Source organism: Neofelis nebulosa, chromosome 17 (assembly GCF_028018385.1).
Source record: "Neofelis nebulosa isolate mNeoNeb1 chromosome 17, mNeoNeb1.pri, whole genome shotgun sequence".
NCBI classification, from domain to species: domain Eukaryota; kingdom Metazoa; phylum Chordata; class Mammalia; order Carnivora; family Felidae; genus Neofelis; species Neofelis nebulosa.
The window spans coordinates 6097525-6116683 of NC_080798.1; the positions used below are offsets into that span (position 1 = coordinate 6097525).

Below are 19159 nucleotides of genomic sequence, written 5' to 3' on the forward strand. Positions count from 1 at the left end.
CAAGGCATCCTTGTCTTGGTAAGCACCTTTGTGTCTTTTTAAGCTCCCTCTTCCACCTTTTCATGTCATTTGGCTCTTTCTGAAAATCCCAGTTGGTGGGAGCTGAACCCCTGTGCTCTAATCACTCCATGTTTGTTTTTTTTTCTTTTTTTTTTTTTAATTTTTTTAAACGTTTATTTATTTTTGAGACAGAGGGAGACAGAGCATGAACGGGGGAGGGTCACAGAGAGAGGGAGACACAGAATCCGAAACAGGCTCCAGGCTCTGAGCTGTCAGCTCAGAGCCCGACGCGGGGCTCGAACCCACAGACCATGAGATCATGACCTGAGCCAAAGTCGGAGGCTTAACCGACCGAGCCACCCAGGCGCCCCCCCCCCTTTTTTTTTTCTTAACAGTCAGCCCTTTTGTTCTCTGCAGCCCTGACCTTAATTGTGTCCAGGATCGTCTCTGCACGCTGCAGAAGGAATACCCAACTGTCTAAAATGACAAGATACCTATAAACTATTGTAAACTGTTAGACAATGAGTAGTTACTTTTTAATTCACTCCTTGCAGAGATTTAAGCCCTGGAAGGGTCAGTCACATAATAGAGAGGATGTGAAAAGCAAATGCAGCCAGCACCACCTTCAGAATTTCCACAGGAAACAGAAGAGGAGCTATCAACTGGCACATTTCCTATTAAAAATTATTAAGAGTGTATATGACGCTGCTGAAAACGTGAAACACTAGTGGTAGAGTTTGCTTGCACCATTTACGTACAGAACAGAAATCCTTATCACATGTTTGTGGAAATACTTCAAAACCAGTATTGCATCAGTACTAGGAAAAGTTACATCTCTCTGAAGGAGTCCACCTTTTAGAAGCTTCCTTATTGGCCCTTGACACCAAGCAATCAGAAACAGAAAACAAAAGGATCAGTTAAAATATCTAATTTTCTGGGTACCTGGGTGTCTCAGTTGGCTAAGCCAGGGACTCTGGGTTTCGGCTGAGGTCATATCTTTTGTGATATCCAGTCCAGACATGGGGTGAGGGGCGGTGTACAGAGGGCTCTGCTCAGAGCCTGCTTGGGATTCTAGATCTAGCTCTCTGCCCCTTCCCGCTTGCATTCCCTCCCGTGCTCTCTCTCAAAATAAATAAATTTTTAAAACTCTAATTTTCAAGAAAAAAAATAGACTTCTAAAATACCTGAGAACAATTTGTTTAATTAAAATTGCAATGAAATTTGGCAATTAAGGGCTTAAGCACATACAGGTCCCACTGGTAGGTCTCAAAGACATTCGGATTTGTAATTCATCTGGAGAGGTGTGGAGTTGAATATCAAATTTAAGAGAGAGAGATTAATCAACACCCATTGACACAGGAACTTTTATTCCTTTAAAGCAACGTGCCAGCGCTCCGTCCCACAGCCCAAGGCCCGGCGGGGAAAGCCTGGAGTGCAGTCCAAGGGATGGCGAGAAGTGACAGTTGAGTGAAAAGTCTGAGGACGAGTTAATACCGAACAGCACAATTCCCACAGGACAGTGTTTATTTCTTTTAATGTTTATTTTATTTTTGAAAGAGAGAGAGTGCGAGCGAGGTAGGGGCAGAGAGAGGAGACAGAATCCAAAGCAGGCTCCAAGCTCTGAGGTGTCAGCACAGAGCCCGATGGGAGGCTCCAACCCACCATAGGGAGATCAGGACCAGAACCAAAGTCAGGCTTAACCTACTGAGCCACACAGGCGCCCCCCGCCCCCCAGAACAGTTGTGCGTGTCGCATTCTAGCGTCCATCACCGACACTGACCACCCCGGCTTTTACTTTATTAAACAAGGAGCTGTCACTATCCGGGTCTCAGTCGACCCACGAGGACCCCGGGCGCCAGGTCCCCACACTGCTCCGCCTCCCCCCTAGAGCGCATGTCCACGGCTCTCTAAACACTTTTCTCTCACCCCCCCACCCCAACCCGCCCCCCCCCCCAAAAAAAAATTGCTTCCCCGGGCACCGGGCTCAACTTGTGAAATACCGCCGCTCCCAACAGAAGCGACCCACCCTTCCCTGAGGTTGCACCCAGCCTGGCTCGAAACGACACCCGCGGGATTGGACGGAATCCAAAAGCGGAACCCGAAACCGCGCGGCCGGAAGAGAAAACAGACCCGCAGACGCTGGGAGGAGAGTGGTGCGCTGGACCCGCCCCACCGGATGTGTCCTGGACACGCCCCGGCACCGCCCCGCGACGCACGCGCGTGCGCCATTTTCTGCAGCCCCGGAAGCTGATCCAGCAGGGCAACGTGCGCTGTGGGGTGAGCGAGTCTCCATTTTTCTGGTTCGCACCAGCGGTTGCGCTGCTCAGTGCCTGGGGCTCCACCCCAGGTTCCGGGGTCGCCTGGTAAGGTAAAATTCTTGAACCGTCTTCTCCCTTTCATCGCTCGCGGCCTGGCTAAGACGTTCCGAGTCCTTTCTCTCGGGGCGGGTCCCAGGGGTCTGTGGTCGTTTTCGGTTAAAATCGCTCCGAGGCAGGTTCGGGCCAAGCCGTTCTGCCTGTGGCCCTTGCAGACCCCGATATCCTTGCCGGTCACTTTCCTGCTCAGAACCTTTCTCTGACTGCCGAGTGTCCCCCGTGCCCCCAACCCCATACTGCGTCGGGCACAGTGGTCACTAGGGAGGTGGGTGCAGGCCGTTGGCCGCAGGGTGGCCGTCCGTCTGGGTGTGGACGGAGATGGCGGGGAAGGACGCAGAAATCTGCGGAGTTAGAGGGTCATCAGAAAGTGTGGGGAGAAAAACCGGAGGGGATTGACACAGGCTGCCGCAGAATAGGGTGAAACTGTCTGTTGGAGGAGGAATAGCGACGGAGGGAAACGGAAATGGACAAAAGGACTGAAGAGAAACAAGGACACAGACTTCTACAGAGAAGAAAACGCGTAGGGGTCACAGACAAGGCACAGGACCCAAACCCTAGTGAAGAACCGAGGATATCAAGTTGTGAAGTACCGACTTGAAGTTTTATGACCTCGTTAATCTAACATTTGGTGAATTGTTTCAGTTGTGGAGAAGAGATTGAGAGTGTGAAACCTGATGTTTGAGGCATCTGCACTTTCTAGCATTGCATCAGAAGATAATGCCATGGGCAACCCCTCCTCATCCAGGGGGACTAGAACTGTCAGTTAAAGGGGACTTTCTGTAACCACATGGTGCTTTTACGGTGGCCATTGTTAACAATACTGTTTGTCTCTCCCCCTTTTTTCGTGGCTCATGGCATTCTTTTCTGAATTTGATGTATCCTCACACTTGTTGTGACTTTAATCTCAGATTCCACTGGAGAGCTTTTCAACTTCCAAATTATTTTTTCTTGTAATTTTATTGTTCAGAGTAAGAGTTTTATATGCTTTCTACTCTACCATATGTTGCAAGGATTCTTTGATATCTGTTAAAGAACTTTATGGTATTTCATTACACATCCGTTAAGGATGGTGGTAACCTTTTAACACTCAAAACCTAGTTTAGTGTGCTAATTTAATAATTCAGCAGTTCTCTTCTTGCGTTAAGGCAGTTTATAAATTATCAAGCTTTGAGCTGAGTTCTCCAGCTAAGTGGATGATCCCCTCAAGTCCCCTCTGTCTTCTCTGTACAGATGTTGAAGGGTGGTCTTGATTGATGTGGAACTTGGTTCCAGCAGAGCTCATCCGTTCATAATACAGAGAGTGTTCAGACCTCGTGCCCACAGGTGACCCTTTTTCATGTTTTCCAGGAGCAGTAACTATTTGTAATTTCATATAGCTTTTCTGGAAAAGAGGAATTAAATGCTTGGGTTTGCTTAAACCCATAAAAGAGAAGCTTCTCTCCTTCAGGAACATGAAAGGTAATCTGGAATTAGGACAAGGCCTTTCTACTTCAACCTGTCCAGGCCGCCTTTTCAGAGATTTCTTACACCCAGTTCTGCTCATTCAACTGAGACTTCTTCAGGGTAACTTGGCAAATTAACTGCCCCGCTAACCCCCGATGGACCCACCTGTAACAGGAGACAATAGACCAAGAATTCTGAACCTGAGTTAATAAGATGCGTGAAATGATTTTCAAAACTAGGTGCGTCTTTGGTAGTGTTGTGGGAGAGAGTGTGCAGTTATAATGGGAGTTCACAATGTGACCCAGTTCCAAAAATATCGAAAGCCACTAAGAAAGAAGCAGGAGCATAGCTCAGAGACCGGGATGTGCCTCTGTCACCTCCACCCTCTGTGTATCCTGGCTAAATCTTAAAAATTTGATTGTGTCGTCTTTTGACATTAAACTCTCTTACAGGCTTCCCATCAGCATCAGGACAAAGGTCTAAACTTCTCAGTATGGCTTCCAGGGAGCTCTGGAGCTGGGTGGCCCTTAAGAGTTGGTCCATATTGATGGCACGGACAGGCTTCTCCGACCTGCATCATCCATTCCTTGGATGCGGGCTACCTAGGGAGGAGCGAAGAACTTAAATGAGCCCATTCCCTTTGGCCAAGTGCCAGGTAGACAAGACAATGCAGTTGCAGTGGAGTGTGTAAGTTTGAGCGGTAGGGGAGGCCTTCGTGAAGAAGTGGGTAAAAAATGCACTTGTTGGCCTCCACATAGGACCTTATTGTCCCCGCATCCCTCCTGTTGCAGTGGGCAGCAAAGGCCTTTTTCCCATGGCAAGTTTCTCCCCATATGTATATTGTGGCAGAGGATGGGGTTATGTTGATTCTGAAAATTAAACAACATCCTTTTTGTCACACAGTATAACCTTACTTGAGAAGGAAGACCAGAAGAAGAGGGAAAAAAGAAGGAATGGCTCTTTTCCAGGTAAAATCCCATTTTTTGTTGATTTTTCTTCCTAAAATGTCACTTTGGACTTGTTAATCTTGTCTGTCTGTGAGGTGTCCTGCCTGAATTGTTTACTCACACCCAGGGCTTTCTCCCAATCTCCCCTCCTCTCCATGCATATTTCATCTTAACTGTGACCAAGTGACGCGGAACTTGGGAAGAGGCACCTGTTAGGTGGTCATCCTGGGAATGTTGTTCTACACAGGCTAGGACTGGAGATAGGGAGTTAGCTCTTTGGTATCTTCAGGAAGGATTCTTCAGAGATCCCTCCTGGATCCTTTTTCAGCTCATATAAACCAGGATTAAAGAGATTATGTATGTAAGTCATGTATTAATGTGCAAAAGTACCTGAGGAACCCTGGAAAATAAGAGTGCTGGAAATTTACTTCATCCGGTTTTACGAATGCATTTTGATGTTAAACCAGGGACTCATTGTGCTTCTGACTCCACGATATTAATACTTTGGAATAGAATAGAAAGTTGAAAGTAGGAATGAGAAGTAGAGAGGGTGTCTTGGTTTATTAACATAATTGGTTTTCAAATGTAGAACCAACCTACTTGTCAAACAGTGTCACAGACGATGAGACTGGAGTTCTCTCTTGTCCAGAAGAGAGCAGATGCAGAATGGAATATGAGAAAGGGTGATGTCCGCAAGGAAACAGGAGCCCCCAACAGGGGTTTTTTCTCAGTATTTATTGAGCCCATGAGATATTACACATGTGGTACACATGAAGAAAACAAGTACTTACACACATGAACGTGGAGAAACCATCAGACAGGAACATTAACTTGTGTGTGTAGGAAGCAGAGGGTCTGGAGGCAAGTGGAGTGTGTGACCAAAGTACATTAGTAGATTGGCGTCAGATGGAAAGGAATTTCCTGCAGGTGCTGTAAGAAGTTACTCGTGATCCCATTGCAATATCTTGCTAGCTAACTTTGGGCACGTTCGCCCCATGGTGGGAGATTTTCGCCCTAAGCTTTTCTGTAGCTAATGACTTTACCTTGGGTGCTTTTGTCCCGTGGTGGCAGCTTTCTGCCCTAAGCTTTCTAACCTGTTTGTGGAAGTCTAAGGGATTCTTGAACCTATTTCCCCCTGGCTCCCCATTTTGGTTTTTTTCATCTTAAGTTTGCGTGTGAGGACAGTCATGATGGCTACCTGATCCGTATTTTGCTGTCTGGTGGTTTGGAGAGTGATTCTGCAATGGCATAAAAGGAGACATCGTACAAGTATTCCGCTTCACAGAGTTATAATGGAGGTTTAGCACCTGTTGTCTTTTTTCTATAAGTTGGATGGCCGCCATAAGGGCTTTGAGGTGTGCCATTATTTGTTTGTAGAAGTTTCGCTTATTAGCTCTTTGATAGTGTTGACCAAAACTGGGTTAAGTACATGTGCAGTTTCAGTGTGCTGAAGACTAATTTGAGCAATGGTAGCAGAGGCTATAACGCTTACTGTGGCTTGGATCCCCATGAGTAAGAGGCCTATGAAACGCCTTTGTCTGGTTAATGAATACCAGTGATGGAGATCATTGCCATCAGATGCAAATCAGGTGTGTAGGCTATACCACTTCGTTGTAAGAGGAAGCGGGCCTGGTTTGACAGGCGTTTAGGCTTCCCTCATGTTATATGAGGAGCTAGGAATTGCATTTGTGGAGCGACTTCAGGATGATGAACAGTGAAGTGGTTTCTTCCATCCTGAAAGTGGAGCGGTGGTCGTTCATTCTGAGTCATTCTCTGGAAGTCCTGGTTGATTGGAAGGTGTTCTGGGTTCTCCCCCATGCTGTGATACAGCTTCACCAACCAAGATAGAATCCCCAGAGGTCCAGAATATGAAAGAATACAAGCATATTCTCAGACCCAAGTGACAAGTTTGAACTGGCACCATAGGATGAGAGGGTTTATGGAATTTAGGAAAATGGAGCTTAGCTGCGTTAGTCCTTGAGGGTCAAGATTTGAAAACGTAAGAGGGATCATAGTGTGATCGAGGAGAAGTTGAGCTTGTAATGTAGACAACCATGGGTAATTCTGCCTTTTTTGTTGTTTTTAACATATTTTAACATATTTTTTAATGTGCTCATTCTACAACTGCTTGTCCTTGTGGATTGTAGGGAATTTTAATTTCATCTGCCATTTCCTTCTTCCTTTGTTTCCCACATTGTTCCCCCCTGAAAGTTTTGACTCTTAAAATCTTCAAGGTTGCTGAGGGTGGATGGTCTTCTCTTCTGTAACTTCTTCTTGCTGAATAGGGTCATAGAGAGTCCATCCCTCGGGGCAACATTGGTAAGTTGGGGTAGGTATAGCAGAGTTAGGAAAAGGAAAGACAGTGCAGGGGAAACAGCCTCCTTGAGCATAAAGGATTATCTGTCTACTGGAAGTGGTAGCGGTGAGGAAGTATTCCAACAGGAGTCACAAAACTATGACAAAAAAGACACAAAAATGGACATGATTAAAAGATCTAATGGAGGTGAGAAGGAAATTCAGTTACTTCTGTGGCACATAACACTTCAATTATCAGAATATCAAGTGATGACCCTATGCTAAAAAATATTAAAACTAGGAATTACATATAATCTGTATAATAGGTATAGCATGTACTCAAATGTAACCTAAGGATTATTATTTGTTTGACAGTGCTTCCAGAGTAATTCAACTTACTAAAGAATCCTAATCGGTCAAAAAGACTTCATTTACAATTTAAATCTTTGAAAATTTGTTAGTAAAATACTCAGTAAGTTGTAATCCACCAAGTGTGTTTACCATCAGACCCCGATATCCTCACTTTCCCTGCAATAAGAAGCTGAAAGCAGATGAGCCTTACTTAGGAATCAGTGATTTAGCATCCCATCCTATTTAGAAAAGGCCTAGATGTCCCAACAAATTCAATCCCAATTTATCATGCACGGAAAACTTTTCGAGTTACTAAAGCCTTTGAAAGCTAGTGTAACAATGACTCATGAAACCTGTGAGACCAAGTTTCCAATTACTTTAAGTTGTAACATGAGCTTATTTGACCTTTGATTAACAGGTCTATTTCAAACCAACAAACTTACATTCGGGTCCCCCTAAGACAGTTTGTTCCCCATGGTTAATTTTTACCTGAAACACTGCTGAGGAAATCTGAAGTGGATGATCTTGGCTCGTTGACATATCAGAGACCATGTTTAAGGATTGGGAAAGGTTTCTATAGGTCATAATATGGCTGAATTTTGGGTAGACCCCGGTGTAGTGTATAATATATGCTCCCAGTTTTTTCGAGTTTTCCAAGGGCAAGATGTCTTGTGAGTTTTCCCGTGGTGTTTGTAAACATAGTAAGGGCATTCTTAATAGGTAGTTGCAAAGGAGTGAGGATGTCTTCAGAGGGAATCTTTTGTTCCTTTGACAGGTCAGATATTTCCCATTGACAAATGGTATAGTTGGCATTCTCAGGGTGTAGGGGTGCTGACGGGGCTGGCTGACAATAAGGAGGTTTAGGTTCCATGGAAAAAGTTTTTATTTACTTTGAGTGCATCTATATGTTCATAAACATCATCCGCACATAAGGGGAGAGTGTCTGTCAGAACAATAGATCACGTAAGAATAACTCAGGCAGAACATTGGCGCCTTCCATATGTCATGCCTTTAGTGTTTTACGTATTCATTCCCAAGTGTCTAAGTGAAAGGTTCCTTGCTTAGGAGACCAAGGACAGTGTTGCTAGATAATCATTAATAATTTAAGGAGTGCTATATGAATGTGTTTTTTCTGTTCTAGGGATAGAGAGTCTCCCATAATAAGTCTCTCAAAAGTTCAGTGGCAGTGAATCCCTATAGGTTCTGTTTCTCTTACCTCATCAGGAGAGATTGTAGTCCCGTGCATTTTTCTATTTTTGGAGCTCTAGTTGTTACACAACTAGTTGTTTCCGCATCCTTGAGTAATGTTGGCTTCGTAGCCATGTCGCCTTCCAGTCTCGTCAGCCCTTAGTCACATTGGGTTCTCCCACATTGTCTTCTTAGCCACGTCCCCTGCTGACACACCCACTTCTTAGTCACGCTGGCTTTTCTTCTAATCATGTTGACTTCTCGTCGCCTTCTATCACGTGGACATCTGTCACCTCGGCTTTTATCATGTCGACTTCTATCCTGTCGGGGTCACCATCTGGCGAAGACTAGGAGCCTGGAGTTCTCTCTTGCCCAGCAAGAGAGCAGCTGCAGATGGAATACGAGAGAGGGTACTGCCTGGGAGAAGACAACAGCCCCCAACATGGGTTTCATCTTGTATTTATTGAGCTCTCAAGATACTACATACGTCGGGAACATGAAGAAAAGAAGATCTTACACATGTGAACATGGAGAAAGCCATCAGACGGGAATCATTAACTTGTGTGTGTAGGAAGCAGAGGGTATTGGGGGCAAGTGGAGTTTGTGATCAAAGTACATTAGTAGATTGGGGTCAGATGGAAAGTAATTTCCTGCCGGTGATGTAACAAGTTGCTCGGTATCCCATTACAATATTTCCCTAACGAATCTCGAGTGATTTTGCCCCTTGGTGGCGGCCCTCCGCCGCAAGCTTTCGTAACTTATTTAGGTAAGTATAAGTGATTCTAGAACCTATTTCCCCCCATAACAGTAAATGTTTTATAAATTATTGGTAGCACATCCATCTCATAAAGACCATGGTGTTCTTTTAGGAACTCTCACATGTTGCACATCTTTTAGAGAAAAATGTGTATAATTTAGCCAGACATAGGAGCAGAACTTTCATCACAGAGGATGGTGCTCAGTTTTAATTTTACATAATATTATTAAATTCTTTTTATTATTTTTGTGTGTATGTATTAAACTTCAGTAGTACAGATTTTTGCAGTTCAGTTCCACACACTAATACATTTTTGAAACTAAGAAGTAAAACATGTTCTTCCCTATCATATCTTCCACCATCACTGATTTTCTTCATTAAGAACCAATGTTCTCTTTCGTACATATTTTCCAAACGTGCGTTTATATATTGTAGCATGAGTTTAGAATATATTCTTCTGTAAGTGTGTAATCCTATTTTATTCTGCAAATTGATATCTTTACATGCGATATGACTTGAAGTCGTTTTCATGAGAGTCAGCAAGAGATTACTGCTTTTTTAGATCCTCATGGGAGCATTCTCTAAATGAAGATACATGGGTCCTTTACAACTCCTTACTGTTTCAAAGAATGCCACGATGGCTGCTTCTGAGCAGGCCGACTTCACTACAGACTTCTAAGGATGTTTTAAGATTGTACATCTTTTAAGCATGATTACCAGGTTGATGATGGTCTTTCTGAGGAGGCACAGACATTCCACTTAGTAAATAAAGATTTTAAATCAACCGTCTTGACCATCCTCAGCTAAAGGAAAATGTGGAAGAGAACTAAGAAGTAGGAGAACAATATTTCAACAAATAGAAAATATCAGTAAAGAGATAGAAATTATAGCAAAAGGAGGAAATAGAAATGCTGGAGTTAAAGTATAAACACCAGAATTGAAAATTCACTAGAGGGTTCATCAGCAGATGGACAAAAAGAATAAAGAATCCGTGAACTTAAACAGAGGTTAACTGAAATTGTCAAGTGTGAGGAGGAGAGAGGGGAATAAAGCTGAATAAAAGGGAATAAAAGAAGAAAAATGGCCAGAGGCAAAGAAACCTTTGGGACACTATAACTAATACTCCTATAAACGTAATAGGAGTTCTAGAAGGAAGGGCAGAAAGAATAATTGAAGAACGAAGAGCTGAAAACTTCCCAAATTTATCAAAGAGAATCTATACGCCCAAAAAACTCAGTGAACTTCAACTAGGTCCAATGCATGGAGATCCCTGGCAGTCACATAATCGGTCAAGTTTTATAAGATAGAGTGTGGAACGTAGCAAGACAGAAACAACTTCTCATGTACAGGGATTCTGAATAAGATTAATGGTCTGTTTCTCGTTAGAAACTGTGGAGGCCAGGAATCCATCTCCTTTGGTATTAAAAGATTGAAAAATTAAAAAAAAAAAAGCTGTATGAGGAATTCCTTACGAGGCAAACTATACTACAAAATTGATAGTGAAGTTGAGATTCCTAGATGAACAAATGCTGAGGGGGTTCACACTTACAGACTTAGACTATAGGCAATGCCACGTGGAGTTCTTCAGGCTGAAATGGATAGAAACTAGCAGTACCTCAAAGCCATAGGAACAAGTAACGCTAGTAAAGGTAATTACATAAGTAAATATAAAAGCTCATTATTGTGTTTGTTTTGTAACCCATTTTTTCCTACATGTCTAAAGAGATAGATGAGTAAAACAATCAGAAAAATCTGCTCTTGAGTGTATGCAACATCTGTTCATATCTTTTATGAAGTAGTTTTTGACAACAGCATAAAGGGAGAATGTGTAAGAGCAGTTGTTTGTATGGCATTAAAGCTAAGTTAGCATCAACTGAAATTCAAATATTAGTGGTTTAATATGTAAACTGTAATCCCCAGGATAACCACTCAGAATATAACCTGAAAACATACAGAAAAATAAATAGACCATCAAAATGGTATGCACGCACAGACACCTGAAGAAGGAAGGAATTATGTAACAAAATATTAGCCATACAAACAGCAGATGTTAGAAGTAATTCCTATCAGTAACAACTTGAAAAGTACCTAAATTAAACTCTTCATTAAAAGAGAAAGGAATTTTTAAGAATGGTTCCACTCTATGTCTACATACAGCTCACTTTATTTTTCAAAGTATTTATTGATTGTGAGAGAGTGTGAGTGGGAGAGGGGGAGAGAGAGGGAGAGAGAAATTCAAGCAGGCTCTGCAGTGTCAGTGCAGAGACCATTGCTGGGTTCGGTCTCACAAACTGTGAGATCATAACCTGAGCTGAAATTGAGAGTCAGATGCTTACGCGACTGAGCCCCCAGGCACTCTGAGGCTCACTTTAGATATACAAATAGGTTGAAAGTTGAAGGATAGAAAAAGATATTTATGTGGATAGTAATGAACCCTAGCTGGGTAGCTATACAGGTTTCAGACCAAATGGGCTTGAAGGTGTAAAATTGTTACCAAGCATGTTGAGACTCATTATATATTGAAAAAAGGGCAAATCATCGAGGAAGTAAAACAACTATAAATAATAGGTACATAACAACAAAGCCCCCAAGCATTTGAAGCAAACATTGGGGAGATTGTTCTACTATACTAGTTGGAGCACTCAATGCTCCCTATTTAATAGTTGATAGAACAACCAGACATCAGTAATAAAGCAGTGAGCAACACTGTAAACCAGCAAGGCTCAGCAGACATATACAGAACAGTGCATCCTGCAAAAACTCAAAAATTAGGGGTAGAAGGCAACTGGCTTAGTCTGAAAAAGCTTATTACTAAATTTCTATAGCTAACCTCATATTCGCTGGTGAACACCTGAAAACATCCCTTAATGCTGAAAACAAAACAAGCATGCCCCATGTTGCCACTCCAACTGAGCACTCTACTGGAAGTTCTAACCAGAGAAATTACAGAAGAAAAATAAATAAAATGTGTCAAATGGGAAAAGAAATCAAATTATGTTTACTCATAGTATACATGATCTCCTCTTTAGAAATAAAGAATACTCATTCCTAGAATGAATTTACTGAAGTTACAGAATACAATATCAACACTCAAAATTCAGTTGCATTTCTGTACACTAGCAGTCAACAAAGGGAAAGTAAGTCAACACTTCCATTTACAAGAGCAAGACATCAAATGGGAATAAATTTAATTGAGTTTGAAGTTGTATACAGAGTGAAAACTACAAATGTTGGTGAGGGAAATTAAAACCTAAGTAAATGTCAAGATATCTTGTGTTTCTGCCTTGGAAGACTGTAAAACGGAGAGCTCCCCAGAGTAACATAAAGAGTAATGCAGTCCTTGGCAAAACCTCAACAGTGTTTCTTGCTATATTGGGAATCGTGATTCTCAAACTCATATTGAATTGGTATGGACACCACATAACCAAAATAAATGTGAGAAGGAACAAAATTGGAGGACCTACATTTCCCAACATCAATACTAATATAGTCATGTGAAGTAATGAAAAGCATAATTGCACCAGAGGCTAGAAATATTGATCAAAACGATAGAACTGAGCATCCACAAGTAAACCCACACATCTTCAGTCCATTCCTTTTTTTACAAGTGTGCTGAAAACAGACACTGGAAAAATAAAAGTCTCTTAAATGGTACTGGCACATTTAGATATCTGTGTGAGGATGGAATTGAAACTACCTTGTGCTGTGTAAGGAAATGAATTCAGATTTAATCAAAGACTAAGTGTAAGAGCCTAAACTATAAAAGTCTCACGTGAAAACATAGGGGGTAAGTCTTCATCACCTTCGGGTTGGCAGTGGATTTTTACACATGATCCCAAAAGAAAAAGAGAACCAGACAAAGTAGATAAATTGGTCATCATCTCAATTATTCATGTCTGTTCACTGGAGGACATTATCACCTAAGTGGAACAATCTAGCAAATGGGAGGAAATAATTTGCCAGCACATATCTACTAAGCATCTACAACCCAGAATATGTGAAGAACTTATACAACTCACAACTAACATACAAAGAACCCAACTTGAACAATGGTCAAAGGATTTTAATAGACATTTCTCCATAGAAGATACACAAATGAACCCAGCACATGGAGAAATGTTCAATGAAAGTAGTCATTATTAAAATGTAAAATCAGAACCACAGTGAGCTATCGTTTCACATCCACTAGGATGACTGTTGTGAAACAAAAATAAAGATGTGGAGAAATTCGAATCATGACACGTTGCTGTAAAAATATAGGTACTGTGGAAAAGAGTGTGACAGAGTCTGAAAAAATTAAACCATGTGCCCCAGTAATTCCACTCCTAGGTATATAACCAAAAGAATTGAAAACAGGCATCCAAACACTTCTACTGGAACTTAGTAATATTAGCCAAAGGTCATAACTACCAAATGATTTACAGTAGTTGAGTGAATATGGTCTACTCCTGTAATCGAATATTCTGCAGCCAGAAGAAAGGAAATGGACCACTGATACATACTATATTGTGGATGAGCCCCAAGGATGATTCTATGTGAAAGAAGGCAGATGCAAAAGGTCACATTTTTGATCCCTTTCCTTTTACAAGAAAAGATCTAAGATCGGTGAATCCACAGAGAAAAGCATTAGTGGTTTGCCAGGGACTGGGCAATAGGAAGCACCTGTTAATGGGTAAAGTCTTTCCTATGGGGCTGATAAAAAAGTTTTGGATCTAGACAGAGGTGATGTTTGTGCAATATTTGAATGCAATAATTGCCCCCTAATGGTATTTTAAAGTGGCTAATTTTATGTTCACTGTAACTCACTCAAAATTATCTTACACGGATCAAAGAACACTCATTCTAGTCAAGTCAGTCTTTACACATCTGTGCTTCTCTTGTCTTTGGTCAAATAAGAACATGTTCCCTGTCCATTTGGTGAAATGTGTTTTCCTTTCAGGGACGGTTGACCTTCAGGGATGTGGCCATAGAGTTCTCTCAGGAGGAGTGGGAGTGCCTGGACCCTGCTCAGAGGGCCTTGTACAGGGACGTGATGTTGGAGAACTACAGGAACCTGGTCTCCGTGGGTGAGGATAACTTGCCTCCAGAAGTCGGTAGTTACTTTTTATGTCTGTGCTGTGCATTTTCTAATGAGAGCCCCTGTTTTGATCATAAGAGTTCCAATTCCTTGTTCTTAAGGGAGTGATTGCAGCTGTTTTGATTGAGAGTGGAAAGGGTTCATAATGTGGCAAGTGGACTCTAACTTCCCTTTCCTTCAGAAGTTATGCATTCCTGCTTGTTGATGTGGTTGCAGAAAAGCCTAAGGGAGGGAACTGGTGATGAGGAGCCTTGGGTGTTCTGTGTAAGTGAAGAATCTCTAAATTCTACTCCTGAAACCAGCATTACATTCTCTGTTAACTAACTAGAATCTAAGTAACAATCTCAGAGTTAGGGAATAGGATCTAAAACCCTTATATTCTTAGCAAAGTCCAAGTTTGCTGACATCTTGAAAGATAAGGCTCAGAGAGAAAAAACGTATTTAAAGTAGGGAAAAAAGGAAACCTCGTGGTGAATTTATTTAAATCTCTGATTCTGTCGTCTTACCCTTGTGCCTTTGGTTAAGTGATTCTTGGAAAAAACCCAGATGTCTGCACACCTAAAATAATCCTTAAGCACACAGGCACTCATTTGAGTAATTTTTGAAATATGTTTCTACACCACTTAAAATGAATATCCTTTCTTGTTTGCTGAACCAAGAGCAGGGAATTTGTTCTGGAAGAGCCAAGCAGATCATGTTCTGTTTTTCTTGATAAACGAAAATCTATTCTTGAGGTGAATATCATCTCTGTTTTGGAAAAAGAGAAAGAGACTTGGATAGTGGAAAGTGAAATGAAGACAGGGGAACATCCACATAGTGGGCAATGTATTGGGGTGTGAGCACAAGTGAGAGCTCAGATGAGCAGAGGAAGCTGCTCCAGTAAATATTGTTTGGGAAGGATCTATGGGAAAATACAAGTTTATTTCTTAGGAACTTTCAAAGGAAATCCGCCTCCACCCCCCAAACATTTCTCAGTCTGTTAAATGTGTAGAAATTTAAACTTCCACTATTATACCTACAACCCTGTTACCTAGCCCCTCCGACCATACTGGTGCCGTGGTTTGAGAGGGACTGGGATTGCTGTCCCTATGGCGTCTTTTCCCTGATCCCTCTTGGTTCTCATTCCATACAGGTCAGAGGTGAGGCCTTTGTAGTGCAGACCCCAGGATGTATTCACTTTGCATTTCCATTTTGTATCCTTGGAGAACTTCTCAGGAGACACAAAAATTATAGCATCTGTCTAATAAAGTAGATAAAAGTCTGTGTCTTTCCTCGGACATCCTGGCTTCTGAAGATCACTGCCTTGTGCATAAATTGGGCATAAGTCACGATGTGGATAATTCCAAAAGTGAAAAATCCAAAAGTAAATGTAGTGTAAATACAGCTCAGCTTGGTGATATCTCTCGTTTGTTTTTCTGTAGGAAAACCATGTATCATTCTACAGATGTTTATTGCATTCCTGGTATACTGTAACTACCATATTGATTTTTTTGGTTTTGTTTGTTTGTTTTAAGAACTCAAGAGGCAGCAGCAATTTTTGATTTTAAGTAATTTCTACAACCAGAGTGGGGTTTGAACTCAACTGCAAAGTCAAGGGTTGCATGGTGTACTGACTTAGCCAGCCAGGCAGCCCTCTTTTTTGTTTATTAACCTTTTGATCACCTTCACCCATTTCTGCTCACCTACCTGCGTGTAGCAACGACCAATATATTCTCTGTATCTAATGAGTTTTTGTTTCTTTAAGATTGCACACATAGGAGCAATCATACTGTAGTGGTCTTTGACTCATTCCACATAGCATATTGTCCTCAAGGTCCATCTCTGTTGTCACAAATGGGAAGATTGTATTCTACTTAGTGGCTAGATAATATTGTGTTGTATATACACATCTTTATCCATTCACCCATCAACGGACACTTAGATTGTGTTCGTATCTCAACTGTTATAAATAGTGCTGCAGTGAACATCAGAATGCTTCTATCTTTTCTGGTTAGTATTTTTGTTGTCTTCAGATAAATACCCAGTAGAATTGGTGGATCACACAGTAGTTCTCTTGGCTATACCTGATTCTCCACCCTGTTGACAACACGTGTTGTTTCTTGTCTTTTTACTAACTGCCATTCTAATATTAGGTGTGAAGCGATATTGTGGTTTTGATTTGCATTTCCCTGATGATGAATGATGTTGAGCACCTTTTCATGGTCCTGTTGGCCATCTCTAAGTCTTTGGAAAATGTCTATTCAGATCTTGTGCCCATTTCTTAAATTGGGTTATTTGAGCATGTTTTGGGAATGTTTTAGATTATTAGTCCATTATCAGATACATGATCTGCTAATAGTTCCTCCCATTCAGTAGGCTGCCTTTTCATTTTGTTGAAAAAGTGTTCCTTTGCTGTGTAGACATGTTTCAGTTTGATATAATTCCAAACGTTTTTGCTTTTGTTGTTTTTCCTTTTGGTTTTGAGAGTCAAAAAACAAAAGCAAAAGTCATTGCCTAGACATGTTTCAAGAAGCTTATTACCCCCTAACTTTTCTTAATAGGAGTTTTATGATTTCAGGTCTTAGGTTTAAGTCTTTAATCCATTCTTAGTTAACTTTTGTGTATGGTGTCAGATAGTGGTACAGTTTCATGCCTTTGCCTCTGCCTGTCCCGTTTTCCCAAACCATCAATTGAAGAGATTGTGCTTTCCCCCTTTGTATAGTCATGTCTCCTTTATTGTAAATTAAGTGACCATGTGTGTGGGTTTATTTCTGGGCTGTATTCTGTTCTGTTGATCTATTTGTGTATTTTTATGCTAATACCATACTGTTTTAATTACCACAGCTTTGTAGTCAGGGGGTTTGAAATCAGGGAATGTGATGCCTCCAGCTACGTACTTTGTTGTCAAGATGCTTTGGCCATTCAGGATCTTTAGTGGCTCCATAGAAATTTTAGGATTTTTCACTTTTGTGGGTATGTTTTCATGTGGACAGAAATTTTCCACTTATTTGTGTGAATACCAAAGAATGGGACTGCTAGGTTGTATTTAAGGGTACGTTTAGTTTTGTAAGAAAGTGCAAACTGTTCCAAAGAGGAGTACCATTTTGCATCCCCCCCCAGCAATGAATGAGAGTTCTTATGGCTCCACATTCTCACTAGTATTTGGTGTTAGTGTTGTGGATTTTGGCCATTCTCATAAATGTGCAGTGATATCTAATTGTTACAACAGATATTTTCCTCGATTAAAGTTATGACTTTTCTTTAATGTTTGTTTACTTTTGAGAGAGAGAGAGGAGGGAGGGAAGGAGCATGAGCGGGGTAGGGTCAGAGAGAGAGACACAGAATCCGAAACAGGCTTCTGGCTCTGAGCTATCAGCACAGAGCGTGTTGCGGGCTTTTGAAGTCCTAAGCCTGCAATCATGACCTGAGTCGATGTCAGACACTTAACTGACTGAGCCCCCCAACTGGTGCTATGGTATTCTTTAAGAATTTGTGGTATCTTGAAAACATATTTTTTAAGTTCCTGTTTAGTCCCAGAAATATCATTAACCTGATTTGCCATAGGTTTTTCTGTAATGATACATTATGTTGGGGTGCTTGGGTGGCTCAGACAGTTAAGGATCTGACTCTTGATATCGACTCAGGTCATGAAGTCACATATGTGAGTTTGAGCCCCGCATTGCACAATGCGCTTACAAGCTGGAGACCTCAGGGGAATTTCCCCCCTCCCCCCTCCCCCCACCCCTCCCCCTTTTGCAAGCTCGCTCCCTCTAAGCAACAACCTTAAAAAGCATTCTAGTACATTTCTCCTGGAACATGTATACATTATGTAATTCTCTTGAGTATATACCTAGAAATGGAATTCATGGGATAGTTTGATAATTTTTAGAGCAAATACTGAAATAGATACAACTGTACAGTCTTCCTATAACCCTGTCTCCCTGTTGAATGTTTTCCACCTTTGCTTCATGCCCATAGTTGTGTTCCTACAGAATGTGTCATTCTTCATTCACATAAGAATGTGTCTTATGCTTCATTTTTGCTTTTCTGAATCCAAGTCCTGGCCTTTCCTCAGATGTTTCATTGAGCTAAACAAACCATCCTCGTATATCCCAGTATATTAATTTTGATCAACAAAGCACCTCAGTTTACACAGCACCTGACTCCCCTGTCCCCTGTACTGCAGAAGGATCCCTATTCATACAGGGGAACATGCATATGAATTGCTCAGGACAGCAGCTTGATCTGGTGGTTAATTATACTGTGTGTTTAATAATGTGTGAACATATGATGAGAGAAACAAGATATTTTAAAGACTATGTTAACAACCTACATATTGATAGATCTAGGAGGTTAAGTTAATAAGTAACCATAGTTACACAAACTAGTAGTCCCTGGGATTCTGAAGCAGTTTTTCTTGGAGACATAAAGACAGGATTTACATTCCATAAGGAACACATACTAGGAGGAATGAAAGATTCGTTGAGCATCACTGAAATATGAGATACTGGGTTCAGGTAAACACGTTTTGATAAAGACTAAGATTTAAGGAAGATAGACATCTCTGTGATATTCATGCACAGTTATAAAATAACCAGTGTGTAGATGGGCTCTGTAATCATGAAGTGTCATTTAATTATCCAGTTATGTGTCCAAAAAATATGGATAGTGTAAAATGTGTTTCGAAAAATTACCTTAAAATCAGAGAAATTGTTAATATGGAAAACGTTATAAAAAGAGAACTCAA

At 41.3% G+C, this 19159-nt stretch overlaps 3 protein-coding genes and 1 long non-coding RNA gene across 4 annotated transcripts in view; 2 read left to right on the forward strand and 2 right to left on the reverse strand.

Annotated features, from left to right (window-relative positions):
- The window catches only part of LOC131499605 (zinc finger protein 677-like), a 355569-nt gene that overhangs the window by 213574 nt on the left and 122836 nt on the right, over positions 1-19159 (reverse strand). The gene's annotated exons all lie outside the window — the stretch shown is intronic.
- Positions 1-19159, reverse strand: part of LOC131499583 (zinc finger protein 665-like) — a 335470-nt gene that overhangs the window by 194007 nt on the left and 122304 nt on the right. The window lies entirely within an intron of this gene.
- Positions 1-19159, forward strand: part of LOC131499584 (zinc finger protein 677-like) — a 59451-nt gene that overhangs the window by 36568 nt on the left and 3724 nt on the right. The window lies entirely within an intron of this gene.
- LOC131499608 (uncharacterized) lies at positions 1988-17672 on the forward strand. The gene is made up of 4 exons (XR_009255966.1): positions 1988-2363; positions 4722-4786; positions 14296-14449; positions 15948-17672. It is a non-coding gene; the product is annotated as an uncharacterized LOC131499608 (long non-coding RNA).